The sequence below is a fragment of the Argopecten irradians genome, chromosome 7, assembly GCF_041381155.1.
Source record: "Argopecten irradians isolate NY chromosome 7, Ai_NY, whole genome shotgun sequence".
NCBI lineage: Eukaryota > Metazoa > Mollusca > Bivalvia > Pectinida > Pectinidae > Argopecten > Argopecten irradians.
Genome location: NC_091140.1, coordinates 35884010 through 35898434, shown reverse-complemented (window position 1 = coordinate 35898434; position 14425 = coordinate 35884010). Strand labels below are relative to the sequence as shown.

Sequence of the window (14425 nt, the reverse complement as noted above, 5' to 3'; positions counted from 1 at the left end):
AAGCTTGCAAAGGATTTTTTTTTTTTTTTTAATAGATAACAGTGATGTTTTCTGGTTGATTAAAGGTCTTTCAGCAGACGTAAAACACCGATCGGCCATTAAGTAATGGAATTGACACATTGTTTTCACTCGGAATTAAAGCAGACTGCAGAGTGATCATAAAGATACACGCTTGTATTATGAAAACAATAGATTTCTGGCATGGAAACTTCACAGATAGGTCTCCTTTGAGAATGTGTGCCGGACAGAAATAGCGGGAAATGGCAGATAATGGAGGATATAAATATTGGCTATCGGTTTTGAGAGAAAAAAATCTTGACATTATTATTTTCATTTATATTTTTTTTCTGAAATGGCTTTTCTTTTGAATATTTTATATGCGAATCCTTTCAAATAATTGATTTTTGTAATGTTATCCGTGGGTAGAAAAGTGTTTGTTGTGGTGGTGTGGTATTTGTTATGTAATAGAGATGTGGCGACTTTCTGTTATACACAGTTAATAATAGAACAAAGCTGTTAGAATGGCCGTTAGAATCACTTCTGGTTTAGCTCATGGTGGCGGTGGAGTGTGTATGGGAAAAAAACAGTATATTGTAAAATGATAGAAAGAGTGAAAAAATAAAATGTGATGAGAGAGATGAAAAGAGTGAAAAAATGAAATATAAGAGAGATAGAAAAAGTGAAGGAGTGAATTGTGATATAAGAGATTCAGAAATGAAATATCGGAAATAAAAATTAAAGCAGAGAGGTCCCAGGTTCAAAGTGGAAAATGGGAGGAAAATGAATTTTTATTTGAATGAAAAAGAGAACAAGTGTATGGAAGGAGAAGGTTGATAAAATGGATGGAAAGAATGAAATGGAAGAAAAAAACTGAAATAGAGAACATATTAGACTGATATGAGATATGTCAAAAAGGTATTTCGAGACATATTTGAGTGAAAATAGTAAAAGGTGGTACGAGATTGGATAAAATCTGTATGATTGGCTGAAATAGGAGGAGGAAGAAGAAAGAAAAAGAATCTAAGGCAGACCTGCAGGTAGAAAGAAGAGGTAGATATATGTGAGTCAAATTAGTTGAGGGAGGGGGGGGCTAATTTTAGGGAGGAAGGGGAGGAGGGTTACATCAGGGGAAGAGATAACTTGTCAGCACTTTAAAGTTTATTTTCAAAAGAGTCATGCTGACCCTGACCAAACATCAAAGTGACTCCTGTTTAGAGTCTAGACATTAGAACAGTGATAATGAGGGGGGCTGCCTCTATAACTGGTCTGACTGGACCAATACTGGACATTTAGATCTGTGAGCTGTTTACACTTGAATGACCTTGAAATTATTTTCAGCCATTTTAGTAATGAATTTCTCAGCTGATGCTGTGTCATAACGCCCCCCTCTCCTCCCTCCCCATCCCTTCCACCTTACACATCAATAACAGTCTACAAGTTGTCATCATCATGCAATTCGAGCTCACGGTACAGTTATGAGAAAAAAAATATGAATTATTCATTTTTCCATTACGGTAAAAAAATACATGTAGATTGTCTTTTAAAATTCTTTTTCCAGGGAGATTCTTAACAGAAAACGATGTATGCAATTTAAGTCTACAATTTCATTCCAGATGTTGCTACTGTTGATTACATCTAAAAGCATAACTTATTCTTAGAATATTTAGATTTCAAGTGTAGTTTTGAAAATATATTTCGTACAAACTGTGTTAAGAATATCATGTAACTTTTAGTGGTAATTCATCAAAATTTTGGAAATGGTTTTTGAAATTTGAGGTGTATTTCGCAAGTGGAAACATGCATTACATTAGTAATGCACCTGAGGTTAGGAGGATACAAACGGTTACATAATGGGTAAGTGGTTGGCAGGAGAGACAGGTGGGCCCCTGGGGGAGGGAAAGATATTAGCACTTGTGGTTGGAACACACAGTTAAGAAGAGATTTCTTCAATTTCTTTGTTATCTAGAAGAACTACTTTTCTAAAAATCAAAATTTTTTACAAATTATATTATTTTATACCTAAATTACATATCTCCGTTGCATTAATTAACTTCTTTTGAAAATTTGTTTTTGCAGAAAAGAAAAAAGATAACACCATTAGTAAAATCTTAACTACAAAGTAGAGTTTTAAGTGTAAAACATTAGATATTACCTATTCAGAAAGATAATATACTTCACATGACAAAAAGCTATTTTAATAATTGTGTCTGTAAGCGATTCGTCTATCTATGCATTCTATCTTATGGCGTAATGTTTGTTTAAGTTTTTCAACGACGTAATTGTTCTTCTAAACTTGCCCTTAATGACATTTACAACAAGTGCGTCGTAAGCTCTATATCATGCCTGTCAGCTGTTTTTCATCAATCAAAATAAAATCAAAATTAATGAAACATTAAAATGATATCCCTCTTACTTTCAACTGAATTGTTGTTTATCTTCAAATGTTTATTGCTAATTTCATCTAAGAATAATTGAAATAAGAATTTTGTAGAAAATTCATCATATTTATGACTGTTTGAAGAGTCAATTGTAATTGAAATGAAACATTTTCAAATAATACCTATAGTATATGGTTATTGGTTTGAAATCACTTGTATGTTTTCTACTTTGATTTCTCCGATACCATCGACAGGATCTTCCAGCTTGCCAGCAGCCGTATCTCAAGTTGATGCATTGCTTTTCCGCCAAATCCCCGGCTTAAGACTAGTTTAGACAGATCAACCCCCTATGATTGTGATATCAAAATATGATGCCAAAAATTATAACATTATGTCAAAATTGAGTCGGCATCAAATCGTTTCAGATGTAAAATTAATGCTCCAATATATTACAGTCAATTAAGTTACGGTGATATGTGGTGCCTCGAGTTGGTTAGGTTATTGTAATAATTAATTTAAGAAGCATGATTTCCGTAATACACTAATAGTCGTCTTTGAAACTTAATGCATTAGTCATACGATATTAATATAATATCTACAGCGGAAACGTGATTTTGATATATTTAAAATCTGTCTTTCATCTCAAGAAAGATGATAACCGTCGAATAATCCTTGTTGCCATGTTCCTGTTGTAGGTTGGGGGTTTTATTTAGGAAACTCTGACTTTCTTTCATAATCAAAATCTTCTATGTCTGTTTATTAGACTAGAGAGCTCTTTTAAAGATTCAAAGTACTCATTATTTTCATTGTAAGTTTTTTATTTGAAATATTTCGTCGAATATCATTGTGGAAGACATTGATACTAAAATTGATTGAAAGCTCACAATTTCAGATACAATGTGTAATCAACCATTGGTTAAAATGCAAATAATTTTGCAAGAAACAATGCATCGCTGTTATGTAATATTCTCAAAAATTTTAAAATAAGTAGCCATTGTTTCGGGAAATATTTGAATTTTAATAAGTGTTTGTTGTTGTGGTTGAAGACTTGAAATGACAATTCCTTGGAGACCTATTGTCGGCAGTTGCTACTTAAACATCAGCTGACTGGGAACATCTTCAGACCCTTGCAATTAAAGTAATTCTAACAACCGTATTTGTCTGTTCCGAGTACATGTGTGGTTTGTAGTGGGAGATTGATGGAGAAACGAAGATATAAGGCTCCATTTGTTTTAAATAGACCCCCTTACATGTTTGTAGCGTTAAAAAATAGAGTCCAGCACCATACAGAAAAAAGTGAGATGAGACAGATACAGCCGAATGTCCAGATAATTCCATTCAGAAAAAAAAGATCTTGATACTTGAGGGAATTTATTGAATGATTTTAGACATTTATTGTGTCAATTTGCAAAAAAAAAAAAAAAATGCATATCACTTTGAGAGAAGTTTTTCGGGTATGCTCATAGACATTTATCGATACTCCGCGTCAATTTGCTGGCAATGTGTTTAAGTATCTACATGTATAACTTCATGTAATCTAGTGGTTTGGCTTTTCTGATTGACACAAAATCAGATATTTGGGCTTGAATTTGTCGTTCTGACCTTAAGTACATGTACTAAGACAAACACATCATCAGATAGTCCAAGTTAATTTCTTCGGATAGCTTCGATTGTCATACATAATTTTAAAAACTTCAATGTAAAATTGACATGGCATCAGATACATAAGAAGTTGATTCATCAGATATATACAAAGTCGATTGGTTCATATGGTATATCAGGGGTCTTCATATAGTATATCAGGGGTCTCAATATTATTCAAATTGGCATCAGAAGATGGCAAATGATAAACAGCACAGTTGTCTTTATGGGGTTCTGCAATTGTTAGAAGTTTTTCTTCTGGACATATCAAGTCTTCTATTGCATTGGTCATCATTCCCAAGCGAGATTCGCCAGGCCAGAGCAATGGAACAACTAAATAGAAAGCTATATAAACGATTGATTATTTGTCAAACTTGATAACTATTTCTCCCCAGTTGATATCTTCTGTCATAATACCATCTTATTCTAAAACGACCACGGCAGACAAGAATTTGAATCCCCTGGTTGATGTATTTCGAGGTTAATATGATATTCTAGAGTGCGTTCCATCGCTTGTAGACCTGGTTTGAAGTACGTCGAAGCGCAATCCGGAGCTTATAGGACAGGAATATTTTACGTTATCTTGAAATAATCTGAGAATATTGGAACACACTTAATGGGATTGTTGTGTTTCTGCAGTATAAATTTGTCAAATATCCTTTTATAAAATGTTGGTTTATTTGTGTTTTTTTGGATGAAATCATCAGGTCCATAATAAAAGACTTCTGCCCACATTAGAGACTTAGTTTAGTACCGACAGGAGAAAGAATTACTGTTCTCAGCCAGTATGATACTATTACGTTACAAAACATTACAAAATGAACAAAATGAAAAAAAAAAAAAAATGACTTGGATTTTAACGTACAGTCAAACCTGTCTATAAAGACCATGAAAGGGACAAAGGAAAATGGTCATTATAGACAAGTGGTCTTTATATGCAGGTTGAATTGTGATGAAATTGGTCATTTGGGTCTGTAGAAAAATGGTCTTAATAAGCAGGTGGTCTTTATACAGAGGTGGCTGCTAAGACAGGTTTTACTGTACTAACAAGAACAAGGTTTTACTAACCCTACAATATAAGCACAATCTCATAATATTGAACAATGAAAGTTTGACAATCGGGGGGCTCTTTTGTTCATCCTCATGGATTCGTTTTATTTCACAAAAGGTCAAAAGTTTGAAAGAAGGAAGTAGAAGTGTTATATGTTGCTTTTGAGGCTATGAAACTTGTAATTAAGTTGTCAATTTTTGTAAATGTCAAGGCAAAAAAATTTAAAGTTATTTTTTAGCTCTTTGGTAAAACAATATGTTGCTCTTCCTGATATTGTTGCTGTCTGTTTTTCCATTTTTACTGTTCAAGGATTCATTTTCATGGCATATTTATAACGCTGTATGGTCATTTGGGAAATTAATCGTAGAAATTTATTCGAAAATTTAAAGGAAAAAAATAGTAATAACACTTTGGTGTATTTCATTTAGAGAACAACTCCAGGAAAATTAAGTTATATAAAAAAATAATATGATTAAGAGCAATTAGCTGAAATTTTAAAACCCCTTGGACTGTGTGTTAATTATTTTATTCTCATTTGCTTTGATTGCCTGAATACTTTAAAGATTCTTGTTTTTGATGTTGTTACAATTCTTTCAACAATGCATGATACATTGAGCGAAATTCTTCGTTTTACGACAGCTGTAGAATTTAGAATGTTTGCATATATTCATGAACAGTTAATTTCTCGGCAGAAAATGCACCATAAGGGTACAAAAAATGCTTGAAAATAAAACAAAACTTCAGAGATTTAAGATAGAGCGGCAGCTCTGAATTCCAGTATGACAGAATTATCTGTAGTTGCGTTTTTTCAGCACTTTGATAAGGCAGCAAACCAAACGATATCTGGCATTGAAATACAACAGGAAATGGGTAAAAGAAAATAATTCATTTACATATATGAATTCAGGAGTGGATGTTGCTAGGGGGTAAATATTCCATAGGTGTTGCTATGAGATGATAACAAGGTCTTCATGTCGTGAGATTTAAAAAATTTGAAGAACGGCAATCCCTTCTGAGAGATACTCTATCCTGAAGTTTGGCATTTTTGTCACTTTTTCCGTTGACATTTTCCCTGGCAGCCCTTCATCAGAGCTCTGATAGGGGTGATATTGGATTCTAGTGGTTTGATTACAGTTGATGGTAGCTAGCCTTTCCATCAGGTGCCGGATAGTTCCTCAGGGAAGCTGATATTAGCTATTCCAAACTACCATAGGTTTGACAGGATGTCCGAAATCATACCAGAATTCATTTCGTTCAATTCCTTTGGGATGCTGATATTAGCTATTCCAAACTCCACTTATTTTGACATGGCGTCCAGAATCCATTCCTACGGCGGATCTGTCACCTGGGATTTCATTGGCCACATTTCATCATTTGTTGACTCGAGGGATTTCATTGGTCACTACTATGTCACATTTCATCAACAGTGTTGCAATGTTGTTGCTTAGTATATCGATAAATCATTGATTGGCTAATTTAGTTAATGCTCTCTATTGATTGGTGGATGTCTGAACGGGTGTTCGAGACCTGCATGATCATGAAAAGGAAGGTGTCGCTTTTCACACAACATCTGCTAGCGCCATCTACATTTATACGACAAATGTCGTAGCTTAGCTCATCCATCACCGGCCGAAGGCACTGTCTCCTGGGCTGGTTGGAAGCGGTGATATAGGATCTGTGAGACAATCCACATTGGAATCAGAATTCATCAGCAGTGCCATCTGTTGGTGTATATGTAGGCCCTGAATAGGTATAGCACACATTGTGTCGATACTCGTTAGACTAATGATGATTACAAGAGTTCGGGCTTCCCTGAAATGGCACCGGCTAGTTTGACATTTACGGCAGCAATTGAAAGGACCACACTTTGAACATTTAAGCATTGTGTAAATCGCACATGGGAATTTCAGAACAGAAATGACATTTTGAAAGCTTGAGGTCTCTGTAATACACGTTGCTTGGAGAGTAATTAAGGTTTAATATTTGTCCATTCGTGATGACATTTTCAGGGAATATTTTTCCTTTGGGTATTGGGTTGAAACGTTAAACTGGCATTGCACATTCGTTAGTATCCATCATTCAACTTGTTGCCCATCACAAAATGTTTGTTGAGTAGGCACTTTCGTTGTTTTCATGGGTGTGAAATTTACAAAATACAAAAGAACAACAACATCTATATCATACATTATTTGTATCACTGTTCCATTGGCCACACAAGAAATTTCTAAGCATGATCCAAATTATTGTGAGCTTCTAAACCATGAAAATTTACAGTACATGTAATTTATGTTGGTTCCTTTGTAAAAAAAGTATTCATTTCACTACCCTAAAATCGTTTATAATTTTATTAAAGATTTATTTGAACGATGACGAAACTGTATACTCTGTAGATAATTTGGAAATTTCAGACATAAACTTGTCCAGGTTTCTTTTCTTCCTGTGTCACAAGAGGCTAATTTACCTGCTGTTTTTATACTGCAGCATGCTGTTATTCTTCAGCGCTGCTGAATACTCATCACCTTGGGTTGGCTTGTCTCGTTACACTTTAGGAAATTTGTTGATAAGAATGTAATGAAAAAACATTATTTACAATCGAAAGCCGTGAATGAATGATGGAGTTTTATCATAACATTAATCACGATGACTAATACATTGCGGCCATCTTTGGGCTTTACTGATTAAACACAAACCTTTAATAAAGTCGGAATACAATAGTCGAGACGCGATAACTTTTACCCTATCATCCATACAGTTTAAAACGGTTTTAGGTTACAACCAATTAAAACTTCTTATCTCCTTTTGTCGCTAGGGTAAAACAATTTTTTTTTTCGTGCAGATTTTAATTGAAAAAAATCCATTGTGATGCGTATAAGTTCAGAGTTAGTCTGAATGGTTCATATATATATATAAACAGAGAACTCTTTTAAGATATAGACTCCTTCGTTAAGCCGTAAAATATACCACTCTTTGGTTCTCTACAAACAGGCATATTCCAAATTAAATAAAGTATGAATCGGATTGGTTGTAATTCAATTTAAATTCTTTTTTTTTAGGTAATGTTTTAGATTTATCAAATACATAATGATTATTTGGCTGTCAAATCTGTAAGAAACTGAAGAATGCTAAAAAGATTTACTTTTTTCCTGGGTAAGCTATATTGTGTGTTGTAACGGGAGATACATCACAAAAAACTGATGAAGTGAAAAACATTCTACACTTACAAACTAAATCTAGATGGAAGGCTCTCAAATTTACAAACTAGGGTCATGTGACCTCATGTTCTTGAGCGATAAATCTTACGGCTGGCTGCCGTGGCAAACAATTTTCATATTCTATTATCAGCTGGTAATATTTACTACACAATGTAGAATTTTGGGTTGTAAAACATTTCCATTTTGTAATCATCAAATTCGGTTTGTGCAACTTTGTAAAACATCTCAATTTTGTAATAGCATAGCCTCTCAAGTGAAGTGTTTCAATTTTTACGGGAGATAATTTTTGCACAAAACAAATAAAATTCTTGATACAAATGTTTATAGTTGCCATTTCCCATATAAGTGTCATTTAAATGCTATATAAAATTATAAAAGAAAAATACATGATTGCAAAGTGAAATGTATGGCGAGAACATTGGATTTTCATTTCAAAGGCAACTCTTAATTGGCACCATTTAGACATTTTTGTGACATATATGATTATTCTTGATGATATTATCTTACCAACAGATCCTACAGCTGTTGTCAGTAAATTTTCATTTGGTAAAGACTTTAGAATAAATTCTTCTTATAATAGCTTTTCCTAACAAATTCTTTCAACATCGACACAAATTCATCATAAATTCTCCTCCCTTCTAATAGATACATATGATGTCTCCACATTAATAAATCCAGATCTGAAATCTTAATGAGGCTAAGTATTATCCTACCAGGGATATATTTATGAGAAAAAAAGCCGAATTCAACAGCTGTGCCACTAGTTTGTTTTACAAGTCGAGATGCCAAGTTTCTGACCCCACAGATAATGTTGAAGAAAAATACATTGGGAATAAGAATAGATGTTCGGGTGAATTCGAAGTATTGAGCATTGGTTCTTGTTAGAAATTGAAGAGGGACCTACTCAACAGTAGCGCTACTCGAGAGTAGAGTCGTAAGTAGTGAGTAAGGAGAATCGACGGGATGTCATTAAAGTGATGAGAGCTCGGAAGAGCATGTGTGTCGATGATGGATAACTATTTGCAGAAAATATAAGTTTGATTTTACTGCTTGCAGACCTTTCCACAGTCCCCCCCCCCCCCCCCCTCCCGACAACATGTCCATCCATCATCATTTGTTTCAGAAGCATCATTCACTTGGCACATTGTCAGGGTGCCCCAAAGGGACTAAATTACATATCTATAAAAAATCTTGAATTAAAATGAAAATCCTAATTTCCATGTAATTCTACATGTTGGTCAACAGCCATTCCTTTGAATACAACAGAGTCTGTATTTACAAAATATTTTATATTCAGAAAAATTGGTCATAATTTGTGACCTTTTAATAGATCCAGAATTAAATTTACCCCCTTGGTGCCTCTCCTAGGATTATTTACTCCCTTGGTGCCCCTCCCACATATCACTCTCCATTGGTTCGATTTACATTCTAATTATCATGTGTGTGAAAACAACAGCTTTTTCATAATCTCAAAAAGACATATCGGTGTCATGTTAAGTCTCCTAGATATGTTTCTGATGGACCCTATGAGGTTAATTAAGAAAGAAGCTTCCGTGACAAACTCCTTCAAATATTTCTACAGAATCTCAAGAAGCTATTGTATTGCTACAAGTCTCAAAAATGATAGAAGCTATTTTGAAAATTTCTTTGAAGTAGCTTTTATAGTTCAAAAAAACTCTTTGGTAGTTATAGTTGGGTATTCGTTTTTCCAATATTTAAGAACAAATCCAAGTGATTGAATATACTGTGGAAAATATGATATTACAAGTTCATATATGGTAAACTCAAGATATTGTATGAATTCAGGTTTTTGAGGATATTGTCTACCAATTACTTAACTTTCAAAGTGTCGTCTGCTCGAAAATTGAAATAACCAGCTGCCCAATTTGTCATAGAAATTTTAAATCTTTCATGAATGATATCCAAATTTCTTGGATTTCAAATAAACAGAAATGTATACAAATGATGTTGAGGCCATGCTGAACCTGTCTTTCATGGGGCTTTGATAAGTCCTTAGGGTCTAGACAACGCCTGTCCAAACAGAAACCTAATTCTTCAGCCATTTCTCTTACCCCACCATCACATTTGTTAGTGTTTCAAGTGTCCAATTCATTGATTTATGGGCAGTTGCAAGTGTTTTTACCATCAAGCATCCCTTAGACTGTTAAAGTTTAAGGTTTACTTTAAAATAAACAATCTGTCACAGACAATTATAGAGTCGGGTGATTGGGTGAGGGAGCCTGCAATCAATGGCTTGTGAGAGGTTGATGAAAAGCAGACCACCATTGATACAGTGTAAGTGATATAGGATGGTGGTCTGGCGGTGTTTGTATACTTTCACTTCCTGATAAAGACCGGACAGACATGGCATTGGAACCTTACTGGAAATGGATAGCTTTATGTCTGTCAGTAGTAAACAAATTTCTCCAATTTGTCTCCCAGAAAATTTGGTTGATACCCGTTCTGAATTAGACCAAGGGATGATTGAGAATGGTATCAGAATCTGAAGCAAACGTCTACTGATAATGTAAAAATGTTCTCTCAGACAAAACTTGATACAAATACTTTTTGAATCTGTCCAAGAAAAACAAATCTTCTGCTACTTGTTTTTGGAGAGATTTGATGACGTCTGCTTTTCTCGTAAGTAACAGAATATCTTGAAAGCGTCACAGTTACAGTCTGATTCAATGGAAGATAGATATAGTTACAGTTCAGTTCTCACACACCACATTACAAGGGATTGGAATGTTTCGTCTACAGATCTTGGCTGGTTTGGAAGTGTAGAACAATGCTAGAATTTCAAGATAAGAAATTAGTAGAGGTATTCTTTTGTTTAGGAGATTTGTAAGATATTCATTTGTTATAAAATAGGTAATTTGAAAGAAAGGGGGGGGGGAATCTACAGGAATGTGTAATAAAAAGTTAAATGCTTGTTTATTCTCAAGCAAATATTTTCTTTTTCAATTAAAATGTTTCCATTTGATAACAATGAAAATTAGAAATTTCATTTCAAATTACATAGATATTGTATCCTAGATAAAGAAGGTGAAGGAAGTATGCAGTGTCTTGTTGTATACAGTTTGTTGTGTTTTGCTCATTAGTGATAACTTAGATGTCTATTCCTTTGTAATTACGGGAAATTTATCCTCTCTACAACCTTCTCTAGTGTTTATGTGTTTTCAGTACAAAAGAGCTCGAAATTTGTAGATGAGTTGTGTATGATTGATGGGCCTGTTTTACAAGCTTCCTACAGTAATGGTCATTTAGACAATACAGCCACAAGCTAAAGGGGCAACACTAATTTGTGCTCTTCAACTCATAATGAGCAAATAGATATCGTGATGAAATGTTTTCGTAACTGACTGACCAGTTGATATTTTTCTAAAATACACCAATTGATCTACAGAGGTGCGTTTAATGCTAGACTCTCTTGAGCCAACAAAGCAATTCAAAGACAAATCGTTGTCTATAATTGTAATTTTCTCCTGTTTTGACCAGTCTCTGTTGGTCATTGATTAGAAATTGCTAGTTAGGGCGTTAGTAGCCGAGGTCCAAACACAATGTCTATCGACGTGGAAACGCATTAGGATTGTCAGCTTTGAGGAGTCATTGAATCATTGCCTGGTTGAGATTGCAGTAGATTGCTACAGCCCTGATCCATTCTCTTTTTCTCCCTGTCAAAAAAACGAAAACCCTTGTTCTGAGACCGTCAGGACAATCAAATCGAATGTACAAATGTGGATCAATTATCGGCCAGGATATGAACCTTTTAAAGCAATTAATTTTATAGGGCAGTTTAATCAACAGATTTGCATTTGGCAACAAAGAACACCAATCAGTGATTGGACAGCGAGGGATCACGTTCTGATCCACGTTCTTACCCCTGGTGTCAAGAGCTAATCCAGCACAGCCTGTCCAAGGGGCATAACTTAGTTTTCTGGTATTAAGATGGCTTCTGTAATGAAATTAGTTTAAAGTAATGTTTTATTCATCAAAAGAAAACCGATAGAAAGATGAGGAAAGTCCTTGGGAAAGGAGAAAAAATGTTTTATTTTTTTAAAATGGAAAAATAAAAAAAATAAAAAAATAAAAACAGAAAAGAATTGCAGACAAAATACATTTTGACTGAAAAATCAATATATTTGTACATTAATTAAAATTTTGCATAAAATCTTATCCTCAGAAAAGTTTTGTTGTTTCCAACAAGCTTAAATTTCGTCTTTCATCGACTTAGATCGATGACATATTGGATGAGCAAAGGGAATTTAAAGGTGAAAATGATTATTAGTTTTGTTTTTGAGGTAAAAAAAAAAAAATGAGGAATTTGCTGTACATTGATTTGAGCATGTGTGAGTAATACAGATTGATTTTCATACCAACCAGTTGAGCTGAGAGAATAGATATGATGAAAGTTAGCTGGTTAATTTTGTCCGATGCCGTAGCGGTGGGCATGTGTTACTGCCAATATTCACAGAAAATAAAGTTAAAAAACAGCAGCCACGATTGGTGGCGGGGATGTAACCCAATCAAAGGGAGATAACTCAATCAGCATTGATCTGTCACATGATTGTAGTGAAGGGGAAAAGGTAGATTTGTATGGGATAGATTCTCGCCACTGATAACCGTGACACTTGATGTGTGATGGTATGTGTCGCACATGGCCCGGGGGCGGAGGGGTCTGTGCAACGTTCACTTCAGAAGAGCAAGCGCCAGTCCTTATGGCAATTCCCTAATGTTTTAATGTAACGAGAACAATTGAACGGAACATTTTGTAGCAACAATCATTGCCCGCCTCTGGCTTTTGTCCGATGATCAGGTTCTATGAGGAAGTCTATTTCAGTGGCGGAAATAAGGAATTAATTTGTTCCAGTGACCATTGGTTATTATACCCGGATCTTATAGGTTTGACTTGTCTGACAATTTAATTGTTTATTGGTAGACAAAGAGATGATGGCGATAGGACCAGGATTGGTCCACACTACATAGATCTCACATCAGATGCTATAGATACTTGCCACAGGTTTATTGGTCATATTTTACACAATATTACTCTGATCCTGTGTCAGGCAGGGGTCAGCTCAGACCATCTACATGTCCAATAGGTAACAAATGACCACTGGCATGTGTTCTCACTTGGCGGAGCAGAATCTCTAACTCGGATCAGCAAACATCAGCAATGGGGCATCACTCACAGCAGACAATATAACACAGTGACCGTATCAGATGGTTCTCACATTGATACAGATCTTTTACATACAACATATGAAAATGAAAGTTGTATATGACTTTGCCTAGTGTAGCATTTGAAATTTACTGGGTTGCATTGCAATAGATATAGCTCAAAAATTATGTATATAGCTGTGTATAACTCAGGATGTTTGACTACAATTGGAATCAGTTAAATCAAATTATTATTCCTATAAAATATAGAAATGAATTGCTCTTGAATTTTGTATAAAACTTTGGTTTACTTAGAAAAGGTTGACTAGAATTGGTGCCAGTTGAATGTTCCTATAAGAAATGGATCACTCTAAAATCACTTAGATATGGAAGTTATGTTTTCACTTGTGATGTTCAGTATTGTATGGTGCCAATTGGATGTTTCTATTTAACATAGAATTGGATTACACTTTAAATAATATATGAAAGTTGTGTAGCAGTGTGTTTTCAATGGAATGTTCAAATCGTGCTGGTTGAATAATTTTTTCTCTCATAGAAATTGCTTTCTCTTCAAAAAAAATTGAATGTTGTGACACTTGGGATGTAAAAAAAAAAATGGATTGCTGTACAAAAAACCAGATGAACATTAATTGTCTTAGCTGGAATCTTATGTTGGAAAGGTATTTATTTCTGTTGGCAATGCTGAAATAAGCTGGTTCATCAATAAGTTTACATTAGTCTGATAGAATAAATACAGCAGTTCCAAGACTATAAATACATCTGTGTCGACTATCTGTTCTGACCATGAAAACATCTCTTTGGACGAGTATATAGAGGATTTTCACCTAATGGCAGAAAGGCACTGTATGTTTCTACTGGCTATATACTACAGCCATACAACACAACGACAATCAAATGTAATTAAAGCATGAGAGTAGCGCAACAGTGTCTCGTTATTGTGAGTTATGATGGTGTCGCCGCCC

At 34.6% G+C, this 14425-nt stretch overlaps 1 protein-coding gene across 13 annotated transcripts in view; it reads left to right on the top strand.

Annotated features, from left to right (window-relative positions):
* Nucleotides 1–14425, top strand: part of LOC138328275 (teneurin-m-like) — a 188292-nt gene that overhangs the window by 87523 nt on the left and 86344 nt on the right. The window lies entirely within an intron of this gene.